The following is a 13,284-nucleotide window of genomic DNA, read 5'->3' as shown; positions in this document are numbered from 1 at the left end:
GGGGGAAAGAAGGGAGGGAGGGGGGAAAGAAGGGAGGGAGGGGGGGAAAGAAGGGAGGGAGGGGGGGAAAGAAGGGAGGGAGGGGGGGAAAGAAGGGAGGGAGGGGGGGAAAGAAGGGAGGGAGGGGGGGAAAGAAGGGAGGGAGGGGGGGAAAGAAGGAGGGAGGGGGGGAAAGAAGGGAGGGAGGGGGGGAAAGAAGGGGAGGGAGGGGGGGAAAGAAGGGAGGGAGGGGGGGAAAGGAGGGAGGGAGGGAGGGGGGGAAAGGAGGGAGGGAGGGAGGGGGGGAAAGGAGGGAGGGAGGGAGGGGGGGAAAGGAGGGAGGGAGGGGGGGGAAGGAGGGAGGGAGGGGGGGGAAAGGAGGGAGGGAGGGGGGGGAAAGGAGGGAGGGAGGGGGGGGAAAGGAGGGAGGGAGGGGGGGAAAGAAGGGAGGGAGGGGGGGAGGGGGGGAAAGAGGGGGGGAGGGGGGGAAAGAAGGAGGGAGGGGGGGAAAGAAGGGAGGGAGGGGGGGAAGAAGGGAGGGAGGGAGGGGGGAAAGAAGGGAGGGGGGTCGAGGAGGGGGGTAGGGGGAGGGGAGGGGAGGGGGGTAGGGAGAGGGGAGGGGAGGGGGGTAGGGAGAGGGGAGGGGAGGGGGGTAGGGAGAGGAGAGGGGAGGGGGAGGGGGCGGAGATGTCCGGAATTGAGAAATTTGAATGACGACCAAAAACTCCCATACCTACTAGGGGAAGAGAGAAATTGTGTAACCTTCGCGGCACACTACGTTGCAGCTAGCCATAAACAGAGGGACAACCACTAAATATAAGAAAAGAGTATATACAAATTATATGAATGTATGGATATATCTGTTTGTACACTGTATGGATAGATCTGTATTTTTGTGTACAACCATGAATGTTTTTCGATGCTTTGGCAACATAAGATGTACCTTGTCATCATCATGCCAATAAAGCGATTTGAATTGAATTGGGAGGGGGTGGGGTTGATTGGCGAGGAATGTTGAGGGGCTGAGTGTGAGGTGGCCTCATGCGCCGGGTGCAGGTGGAGAGTCTCGACAGTTGATCACAACAGGTTCGCTATTGTGTGATTGATGTGAGGATCCCCGGGCAGGCAGGCCGGCCGCTGATGACGGGTCGCTGTAGCCTTTTTGAGGCGGGAACCACCGCCTTCTGTCTCTACGTGGCAGAGTCTGCCATATTGACAGCGTCAGCAGAGGCCGGACACTGAACACCTGGAGGGAGGAGCAGGAAGGCCACTCACTGCAGCACTGGCACCGGAGGGAGGGCAGTCAGACACTCAGTCAACACCGGCGGGAGGCGGAGGACACAAGGCCTGGCCTGCGGCCGCAATCACTCACTCGCAGCTGGGCACACTTGCTGCGGTAGGTCGCTCTTTTTACACCGAAACAGTAAATGTCGAGACCGAGCGGTGCCTCGGCCTGTAGCGACTCGGGCTCCGGGTGTGTGGAGTCCGGGATCACTGGGCTCGGGCTCGGGCTCCGGGTGTGTGCAGTCCGGGATCACTGGGCTCGGGCTCGGGCTCCGGGTGTGTGCAGTCCGGGATCACTGGGCTCGGGCTCCGGGTGTGTGCAGTCCGGGATCACTGGGCTCGGGCTCCGGGTGTGTGCAGTCCGGGACCACTGGGCTCGGGCCCCGGGTGTGTGCAGTCCGGGATCACTGGGCTCGGGCTCCGGGTGTGTGCAGTCCGGGATCACTGGGCTCGGGCTCCGGGTGTGTGCAGTCCGAGACCACTGGGCTCGGGCTCCGGGTGTGTGCAGTCCGGGATCACTGGGCTCGGGCTCCGGGTGTGTGCAGTCCGGGATCACTGGGCTCGGGCTCCGGGTGTGTGCAGTCCGGGATCACTGGGCTCGGGCTCCGGGTGTGTGCAGTCCGGGATCACTGGGCTCGGGCTCCGGGTGTGTGCAGTCCGGGATCACTGGGCTCGGGCTCCGGGTGTGTGCAGTCCGGGATCACTGGGCTCGGGCTCCGGGTGTGTGCAGTCCGGGATCACTGGGCTCGGGCTCCGGGTGTGTGCAGTCCGGGATCACTGGGCTCGGGCTCCGGGTGTGTGCAGTCCGGGATCACTGGGCTCGGGCTCCGGGTGTGTGCAGTCCGGGATCACTGGGCTCGGGCTCGGGCTCCGGGTGTGTGCAGTCCGGGATCACTGGGCTCGGGCTCCGGGTGTGTGCAGTCCGGGATCACTGGGCTCGGGCTCCGGGTGTGTGCAGTCCGGGATCACTGGGCTCGGGATCACTGGGCTCGGGCTCCGGGTGTGCGGAGTCCGGGATCACACGGCTCGGGCTCCGGGTGTGCGGAGTCCGGGCTCACATGGCTCGGGCTCCGGGTGTGCGGAGTCCGGGATCACACGGCTCGGGCTCCGGGTGTGCGGAGTCCGGGATCACACGGCTCGGGCTCCGGGTGTGCGGAGTCCGGGATCACCGGGCTTGGGCTCCCGGTGTGCGGAGTCCGGGATCACTGGGCTCGGGATCACTGGGCTCGGGCTCCGGGTGTGCGGAGTCCGGGATCACACGGCTCGGGCTCCGGGTGTGCGGAGTCTGGGATCACACGGCTCGGGCTCCGGGTGTGCGGAGTCCGGGATCACACGGCTCGGGCTCCGGGTGTGCGGAGTCCGGGATCACTGGGCTTGGGCTCCGGGTGTGCGGAGTCCGGGATCACTGGGCTCGGGATCACTGGGCTCGGGCTCCGGGTGTGCGGAGTCCGGGATCACACGGCTCGGGCTCCGGGTGTGCGGAGTCCGGGATCACACGGCTCGGGCTCCGGGTGTGCGGAGTCCGGGATCACACGGCTCGGGCTCCGGGTGTGCGGAGTCCGGGATCACTGGGCTCGGGCTCCGGGTGTGCGGAGTCCGGGATCACTGGGCTCGGGCTCCGGGTGTGTGTGTGGAGTCCGGCATCACGCGGCTCGGGCTCCCGGTGTGTGTGTGGAGTCCGGCATCACGCGGCTCGGGCTCCGGGTGTGTGTGTGGAGTCCGGCATCACGCGGCTCGGGCTCCGGGTGTGTGTGTGGAGTCCGGCATCACGCGGCTCGGGCTCCGGGTGTGTGTGTGGAGTCCGGCATCACGCGGCTCGGGCTCCGGGTGTGTGTGTGGAGCCCGGCATCACGCGGCTCGGGCTCCGGGTGTGTGTGTGGAGTCCGGCATCACGCGGCTCGGGCTCCGGGTGTGTGTGCGGAGTCCGGGATCACACGGCTCGGGCTCCGGGTGTGCGGAGTCCGGGATCACTGGGCTCGGGCTCCCGGTGTGCGGAGTCCGGGATCACTGGGCTCGGGCTCCGGGTGTGTGGAGTCCGGCATCACGCGGCTCGGGCTCCCGGTGTGCGGAGTCCGGGATCACACGGCTCGGGCTCCGGGTGTGCGGAGTCCGGGATCACTGGGCTCGGGCTCCCGGTGTGCGGAGTCCGGGATCACTGGGCTCGGGCTCCGGGTGTGTGGAGCCTGGCATCACGCGGCTCGGGCTCTGGGTGTGTGTGTGGAGTCCGGCATCACGCGGCTCGGGCTCCGGGTGTGTGTGTGGAGTCCGGCATCACGCGGCTCGGGCTCCGGGTGTGTGTGTGGAGTCCGGCATCACGCGGCTCGGGCTCCGGGTGTGTGTGTGGAGCCCGGCATCACGCGGCTCGGGCTCCGGGTGTGTGTGTGGAGTCCGGCATCACGCGGCTCGGGCTCCGGGTGTGTGTGTGGAGTCCGGCATCACGCGGCTTGGGCTCCGGGTGTGTGTGTGGAGTCCGGCATCACGCGGCTCGGGCTCCGGGTGTGTGTGTGGAGTCCGGCATCACGCGGCTCGGGCTCCGGGTGTGTGTGTGGAGTCCGGCATCACGCGGCTCGGGCTCCGGGTGTGTGCAGTCCGGGATCACACGGCTCGGGCTCCGGGTGTGTGTAGTCCGGGATCACTGGGCTCGGGCTCGGGCTCGGGTGTGTGTAGTCCGGGATCACTGGGCTCGGGCTCGGGCTCCGGGTGTGTGCAGTCTGGGATCACTGGGCTCGGGATCACTGGGCTCGGGCTCTGGGTGTGCGGAGTCCGGGATCACCGGGCTCGGGCTCCCGGTGTGCGGAGTCCGGGATCACTGGGCTCGGGATCACTGGGCTCGGGCTCCGGGTGTGCGGAGTCCGGGATCACACGGCTCGGGCTCCGGGTGTGCGGAGTCCGGGATCACACGGCTCGGGCTCCGGGTGTGCGGAGTCCGGGATCACACGGCTCGGGCTCCGGGTGTGCGGAGTCCGGGATCACACGGCTCGGGCTCCGGGTGTGCGGAGTCCGGGATCACTGGGCTCGGGCTCCGGGTGTGCGGAGTCCGGGATCGCTGGGCTCGGGCTCCGGGTGTGCGGAGTCCGGGATCACACGGCTCGGGCTCTGGGTGTGCGGAGTCCGGGATCACTGGGCTCGGGCTCCCGGTGTGCGGAGTCCGGGATCACTGGGCTCGGGCTCCGGGTGTGCGGAGTCCGGCATCACACAGCTCGGGCTCCGGGTGTGTGTGTGGAGTCCGGCATCACGCGGCTTGGGCTCCGGGTGTGTGTGTGGAGTCCGGCATCACGCGGCTCGGGCTCCGGGTGTGTGTGTGGAGTCCGGCATCACACGGCTCGGGCTCCGGGTGTGTGTGTGGAGTCCGGCATCACACGGCTCGGGCTCCGGGTGTGTGTGTGGAGTCCGGCATCACACGGCTCGGGCTCCGGGTGTGTGTGTGGAGTCCGGCATCACTGGGCTGGGGCGCGTGCAAGCCCCCGATGTTCACTTACCCGGTGCGCTGACATTTTAATTCTGGCCCGCATTGCATTTCCTGTCACTGGCCCGCTTGAGGTCCTGCCGCGCTGTGCGTGCGTGACCCAGTGGCGTACTTAGTGCGATGAGCCGGCTGGGATCACGTGAGCACAGGGCAACCAATGGGAGGTTGCAAAAGTTCATTCAGGAGTTTGACAGTAAGAGCTGTCAAACTTATGAAAATTCCTGGCCCCAAAACACTACTTAAACCTGAAAGAAAATGTAAAAAAACATTGCACTACTTAAATGAACCATAAAGAACTCTGAAAAACTATTTTAAACAATAATTTTAAAATTTGAAAAAAAAAATTATATAAAAAAATCGGGGCTAAAACTAAACTTACCTTGCTGTAAATTCTTTAAAAATAACAAACCTGTGGAAAAAAAAATTCTTAATTGTATAATAGACCACTTACCTGTAAAACTAAGTACTTACGTGTGGTTTTTCAATGCGTAAATACCGGAGGCCTTTACACACGCGCAACTCTCTAAAAATAGAGGAAATCTAAGTCGCACGCGCTGCCCGATACCGCGCACGCGTTCAGCCTCTTACCCCCTTGGGTCAGAGGACAGGAAATGCCAGTTTTCAGTGCATGCGCTGTGCATGCTGAAAACCGTCAATTCCTCCGGGCACACGCGTGAGTACCCTGTCCTTACTCACGCGTTGTACCCGGAATTACTGGGACAACATGTTAGCTGTGGCGCTCGCCTCCTTGAGTCATAAGCTCATGGATTGAAGCCCCGCTGTAGAGACTTGAGCATTTCAAATCACTACAATACTGAGAAAGAAAAAAAGAAAGACTTGCGCCTTTCATGACCACCGGACGACCCAAAGCGCTTTGCAGCCAATGAAGTACTTTTGAAGTGTAGTCTCTGTTGTAATGTAGGAAAAGCAGCAGCCAATTTGCACTCTGCAAACTCCCATGAACAGAAATGTGATAATCTGTTTTTGCTCTGTTGATTGAGGGATAAATATTGGCTGGGGATAACTCCCCTGCTCCTCTTCGAAATAGTGCCATGGGATCTTTTATATCCACCTGAGAGATCGCAGACGGGGCCTCGGTTTAACGTCTCCTCCGAAAGATGGCACCTCCAACAGTGCAGCACTCCCTCAGTACTGCGCTGGAGTGTCAGCTGAGATTTTTATGCTCAAGTCTCTGGAGTGGGACTTGAACACACAGCCTTCTTGACTCAAAGACGAGAGTGCCACCAAGTGAGCCACTGGCTGACACTATGGGAGGGAGCGCTGCACAGTCAAATGTGCCCCCTTTTTAGATGAGATGTTACACTGAGTCCTTGTCCTCTCGGGTGGCTGTAAAAGATCCTAAGGAATTAATCGAAAGAGAGCAGAGGAGTTCTCCTGGTGTCTTGGCCAATATTTATCCCTCAACCCCTTCTCCCCGCCCCCCCCCCCCCCCCCCCAACCCTCCTCCACCAAAACAGATGATCTGGTTATTTGTTTCATTGCTGTTTGTGGGACCTTGCTGTGTGCAAATTGGCTGCTGCATTTCCTACCTTACAACAATGACTACATTTTAAAAGTACTTCAATGGCTGTGGTGCTTTGGAACCTCCTGAGGTTGTGAATGGCGATATATCTCTTCTTAGGCAGTCCCTCGGAACCGAAGATAAATGGAAGTTCATTCCATATCTACTTTTGTTTAGATTGGTCTCACTGAAAAAGCTTTTTTTCTTGTGGTTACTTTTGTTGTCGGAATATGTTGCGTGACTTAGGACTGAAAGAAATATTGAGTTTATGCAGCATGACCTGCATATGCTAAAATGCTCATACATGTTGTAATTCCATATAAGAGACGTGAAGTGTTGCTTATTACAATTGGTAAAATGTCACAAATGAAAATGCATAGTTGTCACGAGCAGGGAACTGTTCATGAGATTTGTATATGTGCTAAAAAATGGAGCTGTTTTTTTAGAGCGAGATACATCAAAATAAGTCAAACTTTTAACCCAAAATCAGTGAGACTTGACAGTTTGAAATTGTCAATGATTAGCTATTTTGAATAAAATACATTAAATCAACACAAATCATGTGCTAAAATTATTTTGAACGTTCTTTAACTCGTATGAGTGTGCGGTGGGCATTTACTTGCTTGTGTATCTTGTGTGTAAAATCAACCCAGGTGTGAAAAAAAACACACCTGGGCTGGAGCAAGTTTGGAACAGAAAATCCCCAAAAGGCTGCATTTGTTTAATAAAGTATTTCCATTTGAGGTCCCAGGAGAAATAGAGGTTTCAATTACTAACAAACATGTTTTTGCTGAAATACCTCAAAACAGCTCGAGGGCATTTGTTTAAAACAATTATAATCATTCAATAAACAATGGGATGTAACTTTCTGTAACTGAGCAAGACATTTTAAAATTTGTCGACATGCACAGGCTTCTAATTTGTAGTGCAGTTGCATTATTAGACCAATATGTTTTTGTAGATTTGGAGAGAAAGCTTGGGATGGATTGTAGACTAGATTAACAATGAAAGGTAGGACCGATCAAAAACAAAGTACTGTAGTATGATGTTGGAGTTACACCATAAGCACCTGGGATGTCGTTGCAGTGCACAATCTGATAAATTCTGTTATCTGATCAAATTTTGGCAGATTTGTGGAGATTGAAAGCAATTTCTTCTCTAAATTGAGGGTTTATTTCGACCAGGCTTGAGCACCCCTACTGACCAACAAAAATTCAGTCACGACCAGACCAGAGGAAAAGTAATAGTTAAATAAGGTTTGACTATTGATAATTTTCAATTAGTAGAAAAATTATTATTTAATCTGGAACAATGAGCATAGAGAGCACAACTAACAAAGTAATGTTCTGTGAATAAATTCTAAATTAAGTTTTTATAAACAAACAGACTTTAGTAATATTAAGAATGTTGATTATGCTTTCAATCACATTAACAGTTTTGTAAAGTGCTTTTTACTTAATTATTATTTTATGGACAAAATAGGAGAACTTAATTGACCAGGACACCAAAGATTACCTGCGTCGAGGCGCCACAGTTCTGACGAAAGGTCATTGACCTGAAACGTTAACTCTTACACTGAGGCTGCCTGACCTGCTGAGTGTTCCCAGCATTTTCTGTTTTTACTGCACTTGTGTGCACACACACACGCACACATTTTTACTTTCATGTCAGCTCGTGTCCACAAATACACTTTATCACTGTTCATTCTTCTTTTAACCATTGCCAGCTGCAGCTCGGCTCCTGCACAGCATTTGATATCCTGATTTCAGTTCTGGGTCATGCCACTGATTTTTAAATCTCATCTCCCTTTATCAGTCTTGCTGGGCTGGCTCCGATTTTAAATCTGGCAGGAATCTGGACTGAAATTTGGAGAGAAAGTTGTCATTTAAATATTGCAGTGCTGGGGAGGAAGAATGCTTATTGACAGCAACCAGATCCCAATGCACTGGTATGGTGGTGCTGCTAAGTACAATGTCTTTGGAGAAATTGCTATGTCTGGAAGGAACTTGAAGGAGGATATGACCTGCATACGAGATGACTCTCACATGGGACCACAAGCTACTATCAATGTTGGGCTAACTGGCCGATAGTCACTTGGTTTTTTTCTTTCTCCTCTTTACAACAGAGGTGTTGCACTGGCTACCTTCCAGTCATCTGACACAATTTCCGTATCCAAGGACGTTTGAAAGATTGTGATCAGAGCCTCTGCTATTTTCTTTCCGACTTCCCTTGGCATTCCAGGATGCACGCCATCAGAAGTGCCTTTACCACTTTGTGTTTTACCAATTAAAAAAAATTAATATAATATTTAGAAAGGGAAAGCGAAAACTTGCATTTATATAGGGCTTTTCACAATGTCAGCACTTTACAGCCAATGAAGTACTTTTGAAGTGTAGTCACTGTTGTAATGTAGGAAACACGGCAGCCAATTTGTGCGCAGCAAGCTCCCACAAACAGGAATGAGATAATGACCAGTTAATCTGTTTTAGTGATTTTTGGTTGAGGGATAAATATTGGCCAGGACACTGGTGAGTACGCCGCATCTCTGGTATGAAGTAGTGCTGTGGGATCTTTTACGTCCACCTAAGAGGGCAGATGGGGCCTCAGTTTAACGTCTCATATGAAAGACGGGCACTTTGACAGTGCAACACACCCTCCATACCGGAGTATCAGCCTAGATTTTGTGCTGAAGCCTCTCAAGTGGGACTTGGACCCACAACCTTCTGACTCCAAGTTGAGAAAAAGGCATTGAGGCACGGCTGATGCTGCCAATTGAATTAATTAATTAATTTGTATTTCTTTATTTTTAGTTATCCTATCTAATTGCTCTACCTTTTGTATGCTTTCATTCCCACTACTGCACCCTTCTGTGAAAACTGCGGCAAAGTATTGGTTTAGTATCTCCACCATTCGTCATCCATAAGTTTTCCTTTTATGTCTAATTACCCCTACCCGTTAAATTTTATTTTTTAGGTGTTTATAAAATCTTATACTATTTTCTTTTACTACCTACAGGCCTTCTCTTAGCTCTTCTAATCTCCATTTTTGCTTCCCCTCTATATTTTCAATACTGTGCATGATTTTCTTATTAAATTTTGTTAATTAAATTTGAGAATTCAGAAGCCTTCTATAGGCATATAAATAGTAAATGGGTAGTAAGAGGAGGGGTGAGGCCGATTAGGGACCAAAAAGGAGAACTACACATGGAGGCAGAGGGCATAGCTGGGGTACTAAATGAGTACTTTGCATCTGTCTTACCAAGGAAGAAGATGCTGCCAAAGCCATAGTGAAAGAAGAGGTAGTGGAGATACTGGATGGGCTAAAAATTAATAAAGGGGAGGTACTAGAAAGGCTGGATGTACTTAAAGTAGATAAGTCACCTAGGATGCTGTGGGATGTTAAGAAGGAAACCTCGGAGGTGCTGGCCATAGTCTTCCAATCCTCCTTAGATATGGGTGCCAGAGGACTGGAGAATTGCAAATGTTACACCCTTGTTCAAAAAAGGGTGTAAAGATAAACCCAGCAACTACAGGCCAGCCAGTTTAACCTCAGTGGTGGGTAAGCTTTTAGAAATGATAATCAGGGTCAAAGTTAACAGTCACTTGGACAAGTGTGGATTAATTAAGGAAAGCCAGCACGGATTTGTTAAAGGTAAATTGTATTTAACTAACTTGACTGAATTTTTTGATGAGGCAACAGCGAGGGTTGATGAGGGCAATGCAGTTGAAGTGGTGTATATGGACTTCTAAAAGGCGTTTGATAAAGTGCCACACAATAGGCTTGCCAGCAAAGTTGAAGCCCATGGAATAAAAGGGACAGTGGCAGCATGGATATGAAATTGGCTAAGTGATGGGAAACAGAGAGTAGCGGTGAACGGTTGTTTTTTGGACTGGAGGCGGTGTTTCCCAGGGGTTGGTACTTGGACCACTGCTTTTCTTGTGTATATATTAATGACTTGGACTTGGGAGTACAGGGCACAATTTCAAAATTTGCAGATGACACAAAACTTGGAAGTATAGTGAACAGTGAGGAGGATAATGATAGACTTCAAGAAGACATAGACAGGCTGGTGGAATGGGCAGACGAAATTTAACGCAGGAAAGTGCGAAGTGATACATTTTGGTAGGAAGAATGAAGAGAGGCAATATAAACTAAAGAGTACAATCTTAAAGTGGGTGCATGAACAGAGAGACCTGGGGGTATATGTGCACAAATCATTGAAGGTGGCAGGGCAGATTGAGAAAGCAGTTAAAGAAAGCATACGGAATACTGGGCTTCATAAATAGAGGCATAAAGTACAAAAGCAAGGAAGTTATGATGAACCTTTATAAAACACTGGTTCGACCTCCACTGGAGTATTGTGTCCAATTCTGGGCACTGCACTTTAGGAAGGATGTGAAGGCCTTAGAGAGGGCGCAGAAAAGATTTATAAGAATGATTCCAGGGATAAGGGACTTCAGTTACGTGGATAGACTGGAGAAGTTGGGATTGTTCTCCTTAGAGCAGAGAAGGTTGAGAGGAGATTTGTTAAATGTGTTCAAAATCATGAGGGGTCTAGACTGAGTAGATAGAGAGAAACTGTTCCCATTGGTGGAAGGGTTGAGAACCAGAGGACACAGATTTAAGGTGATTGGCAAAAGAACCAAAGGCGACATGAGAACTTTTTTACACAGCGAGTGGTTAGGATCTGGAATGCACTGCCTGAAAGGGTGGTGGAGGCAGACTCAATCGTAACCTTCAAAAAGAAATTGGATAAGTACCTGAAGGAAAGCAATTTGCAGGGATATGGGGAAAGGGCGGGGGAGTAAGACTAGCTGAAGTGCTCTTACAGAGAGCTGGCACGGGCTCGATTGGCCAAATGGCCTCCTTCTGTGCTGAAACCATTCTATGATTCTATAAATTTTGTTAATTAAATAAATCTGGAATAAAAAGCTAATATCAGTAATGGTGACCATGAAACTACCGGATTGTTGTAAAAACCCATCTGCTTTATTAATGTCCTTTTTAGGGAAGGAAATTTGTCGTCCTTACCCGGTCTGGTCTATATGTGACTCCAAACCCATAGCGATGTGGTTGGCTCTTAACTGTCCTCTGAAATGGCCTAGCAAGCTACTCATTTGTATCAAACCGCTATGAAAAGCAATAATAAGAATCACCACACTGACTGCAGCGGTTCAAGTAGGCAGCTTACCACCACCTTCTCGAGGGCAATTAGGGATGGGCAATAAATGCTGGATTTGCCAGCTACGCCCACATCCCGTGAATGAATAAAAAAAAGCCTCTGTCTTCGAAATCTGCATTTGAGACCTCTGCAACCGAGCTGGAACGTGATCTCGCCTTCTGGCCTGCCATAGTTCCTGCACACTTGTGTCCAGCGATTCACCACGTGAAGACCCCTCCTCTAGCCTACACTCTAAAGCCGTGGTGTGACGACAGTCTCTGAGCTGGTGCTTACTATGGTCAGATTGAGTAATGCTGCATATTTAGGAAGGCTGGCCTCCTCTTCCTGAAGTGGCAGAGAGGTGTCCAGCATTTATTGCCCATACCTAACTGCCCATGAGAAGGCAGTGATGAGCTGCCTTCTTGAACCACTGCAGTCCGTGTGGTGATTCTTATTATTGTTTTTCGTAGTGGTTTGGTACACTGAGTGGCTCGCTAGGCCATTTCAGCACCTGTAATAAAAATGATGAACAAGGGTTACATTTTAGTGTGACTTTAGTCTGAAAGCAGCTACAGTTTGTCATGCAGAGTGTGTTTTGAAGAAATAGAAGTAAGAAGGGAAAAAGCGGATAAGGTGTGAAGAAACTCTGCGCCATGTCTCCTCCAGTGTTTCTGCTCACCATGGCCATAACTCTCCTCTGCCCACGATGCCCAGCACGTCTTCCTCCAGCTGGGAGAGGGTCTATAGGCGGGTTTGACCTCTGATTGACACCACCTGTTATGCACAACCTTTTCCTGCAAGAAAGAGGGGAGTGTGTTACTGATGGCCTTGTGAGGTGTTTTGAGAATGTGGCTGTCATGGTCGAACAGTGCAAATATGTGCAAGATGTGTGGCATGGGTAAGTGAGGGTTGCAGTAGTGGTGAGAGTGGGAGGTGCAGAGGGAGTGGTGCAGTGATTATAGGAGAGTGAAGAGAAGCAGGAGAGGAGTGTTGTGAGTAGTGAGGCTGCAGATGGTGCAGGTGCGAGAAGAGAGTAGTTGAGGTACCCGGTACAATTGGGAATTCACATGTCCACTTCTTTAAACTGGGAATGCTGTAAGGGCGCCATGGATGAGGAAAACATCCTCGGATTGAAGTACTGATGTATTTGGTCATCTACAATTAACTGACAGTATTTCTAAATTTGGAGACAATTATTTCTAGTTTGAAAAGAAGAAATCATAAAATGTTTCTGTTTTAGAAAGTTTTGTGGACATAGTGCGTTCCTAGAACAATCAGAAGCTATGTTCCCTGCAAGATGCAATCTTTGCTATGGAAGAAAAGTTCACATTGTCTGCTGTGGGATAAATGTCTACTAAGTAATTCTTGGTAAAATTCTGTGATTCTGATTTTTCAATGCACATGAACTATCGACAGAGAAGTCAGATTTTCAAATTGGAAGGAGGTCAGTGATATGACCTCATTTATGCAGCGTGTACAAGTGTGGTGAACTTTCTTGCAACACACTGATGAACGTATTCTATTTTATCTGAAGCCCTGAAGGTAGTCAAACTGCTTTATTATGTTACTTAAAAAGAACTGTGTGATATCATAGAGAACAAAGGTCACTAGGAATGCACAGCAACTTGTATAGGTTAGGAATTTGTTACATGACATGGCAACGATAAAGGTACACAGAATTAAGGGAGACGTAGGTACATGGCTAGAGAGATGATTGGCTGGCACAAAGCCACAGGTAGGAGTAATGGGAGTTTCTCTGACTGTAAAGATGTGGTGGATGATGTTGCACAGCATTTGTTTTTTGGCTGCTCTTCAATATTATGCACAGCAATGATCTGGACTCGGGAGTTGAGGGAGCAATATTGAAAGTTG

At 51.2% G+C, this 13,284-nt stretch overlaps 1 protein-coding gene across 1 annotated transcript in view; it reads left to right on the top strand.

The window, feature by feature from the left end:
• The first annotated feature begins 1,079 nt into the window (after positions 1–1,079).
• Positions 1,080–13,284, top strand: part of sec23a (Sec23 homolog A, coat complex II component) — a 107,039-nt gene continuing 94,834 nt past the window's right edge. The window contains exon 1 of the mRNA XM_086003358.1: positions 1,080–1,375. The gene's annotated coding sequence lies outside the window, so the exon portion shown is untranslated. The remainder of the gene's footprint in view (positions 1,376–13,284) is intronic.

This window comes from Somniosus microcephalus, chromosome 12, assembly GCF_052327205.1.
Source record: "Somniosus microcephalus isolate GS21.2 chromosome 12, FLI_Smic_1.0, whole genome shotgun sequence".
NCBI classification, from domain to species: domain Eukaryota; kingdom Metazoa; phylum Chordata; class Chondrichthyes; order Squaliformes; family Somniosidae; genus Somniosus; species Somniosus microcephalus.
The sequence above is the reverse complement of the archived record's forward strand: the minus strand, read 5'-3'. Positions and strand labels throughout refer to the sequence as shown.